The sequence below is a fragment of the Portunus trituberculatus genome, chromosome 17 (genome assembly GCF_017591435.1).
Source record: "Portunus trituberculatus isolate SZX2019 chromosome 17, ASM1759143v1, whole genome shotgun sequence".
Taxonomy (NCBI): Eukaryota; Metazoa; Arthropoda; class Malacostraca; order Decapoda; family Portunidae; genus Portunus; species Portunus trituberculatus.
Genome location: NC_059271.1, coordinates 4,207,501 through 4,210,000, shown reverse-complemented (window position 1 = coordinate 4,210,000; position 2,500 = coordinate 4,207,501). Strand labels below are relative to the sequence as shown.

General features: G+C 43.1%; 1 protein-coding gene across 1 annotated transcript in view; it reads right to left on the bottom strand.

Moving 5' to 3' along the window:
• LOC123505129 (elongation of very long chain fatty acids protein-like) overlaps window positions 1-2,500 on the bottom strand; it is a 155,880-nt gene that overhangs the window by 130,324 nt on the left and 23,056 nt on the right. The window lies entirely within an intron of this gene.

The window sequence follows — 2,500 nt, the reverse complement described above, 5'->3', positions numbered from 1 at the left end:
TGTCAATCCTTTACCATTTATGTCGTTGCTGTTTTGCCTTTTTGTTATATTTATGATAATCCACACTGATGTTATCGAACTGTTTGAATATTATAAGCACTATCAAATTAACCACGTTATTTATAAGAGCTTTCTTTACGCGAAGTATTTCTCAGCCGTACACTTCCCAGCTTTTCACCATCTCTTTGTAATGAGGACCAGAATTGTAGGAAGTATTCAAGATAGAGAAGAAAGCAAACTATGGTGTATACAACCCTTCCCGTTTTATTTTTGAAGGTTTGCCTGTTAAAGCCAATGGTTTTTATGGTTTTTAAATATCTCGAAGCAAGGCTGACATAAGCTTCCTAAATACTAAGGTTCCGGGATCGTTTTTTTTTCACTCACTGCCAGAATTGTCTGTCATTCATTCAATATTGAACATAGTGATTATTGATTCTAGTATTTTGCATTTATTGACTTTAAATTCAACTTGTCATTTAGTTGTCAAACAAGTTATTCGATATAAAATTCAAGGCAGGATTCTTTGTCCAAGGTCATAAATGTTCCACTGACAAAGCTCGCGTCATCAGTAAATATTGATAGTTTGCAAGTGAGGAGGAGGAGGAGGAGGAGGAGGAAGAGGAAGAGGAGGAGGAAGAGGAGGAGGAGGAGGAGGAGGAGGAGGAGGAGGAGGAGGAGGAGGAGGAGGAGGAGGAGGAGGAGGAGGAGGAGGAGGAGGAAACAGCGAAGAAGGAACATGAGGAGAAGGAAGAGAAAACATCAAAGAAGAAGGAGGAGGAGAAGAAAAATGAAGAAAAAGCAACAAAGGAAGAGAAAAAAAATTAAAAGGAAGATGCAAAAAAGAAAAACGAAAAAAAGAGGGAGGAGAAGGAAGAAAAGAAAGGTGAAGCAGTAAAGGAAAAAGAGGAAAAGGAGAAAGAAGATACAAAGAAGGAGAAAAAGAAGAAAAAGAGCAGGAGAATGAGAAAGACAAGAAGGAAAAGAAGGAGAAAGAGAAAGAATATCACACAGGGAAGAGGCAGACATGGCAGGGTGGTTGAAAGGAAAGGTAGGAGTGGCAAGGAAGGACAGGTAGTAGGTAAGTACAACGAGGGTCCAGTTAACCAGGTAGACCAGCAGACGCCTGCCTTTCGTGCCGGCCTATCTCCATCAGTGGCAATGACCGTGTGGGGAGAGTGAGCAACCAGCTTCCCTCTTGCCTTCCCTTCACGGACGCTGGCCAGTACTATTCTACTCATTCAGAAGTAATAGATATTCTTCTCTCTCTCTCTCTCTCTCTCTCTCTCTCTCTCTCTCTTCAACTGTAATTTCTTTGATAAACATGAAACAAAAGATCATCTATTATCTATCTATTCTTTCTCTCACACAACCAGAGAGAGAGAGAGAGAGAGAGAGAGAGAGAGAGAGAGAGCACATGCCGTATCATACTTTACGTGGATAATTTCAGTCTCACAGTAAACACACAAACAATTACCACCCTTCATGTCCGCTGTACCTCTGGTCTACAATACGTGTCGCCCACTACCTACGAGACACGCCACACCAGACCAAACCAATAACAAAAACAAAAACAAAGAAAAAAACAAAGTGGGAGGAGAGAAAAGAAGGTGGAAAAGAAGAGAGAGAGAGTGAAAGGAAAAAAATGAGGAAAGACGGGAGAGACAGAGAAAAAAAGAAAGAGAAGGGTACGTGGGTATTACTATAGGAGAGATGGAGGCAAGGAAGTCTGGCTAGGATGAGATAGGAATGGATGAAGAGGGAGAGAGAGAGGGTGGGAGAGAGCGAGAGGGAGGAGGAAGGAGGGAGAAGGTATGGGTCAAGGAGGGAGGGAGAGGAATGGAGATAATGAAGGAGAGAGAGAGAGAGAGAGAGAGAGAGAGAGAGAGAGAGAGAGAGAGAGAGAGATATGAGTGGGACGGAGGTGTATATAACAACTCAGTAGGGATGGACGTGAGGGGAAAGAGAGAGAGAGAGAGAGAGAGAGAGAGAGAGAGAGAGAGAGAGAGAGAGAGAGAGAGAGAGAGGTATATAGTAGTCAGGGCAACAGAGAGAGAGAAGCGATAGGTCAGAAGACAAAAAGATGATAAATATGAAGGTCAAAACAGCCCTCATGAATTACTACCAACTTAGAAATGTTACGAAACTAACTTTTCACGTGTGCTAGCCGGCATAAGGTCATGTTAGGAGGGATGGCGAAAGGGCAGAGAGAGAGAGAGAGAGAGAGAGAGAGAGAGAGAGAGAGAGAGAGAGAGAGAAAGAGAGAGATGAATTAAAGAAGAAAAACCTCTAAGAGATAGATGATGCAAGGAGGAGGAGGAGGAGGAGGAGGACGGAGCATAAACACACAAGGGAAGATAAAAAGATGCTGGCAAAGGATGAGTTGAAGAATTAGGAAACCAGTTAGAGGTGTGTGAATACCAAGTGGTAGACTGGTGTGTGTGTGGGGGGGGGGCCTCCCTGGAGGTTCACATATTCTCGAGGGAAAGTGCGTGAAGGTTCA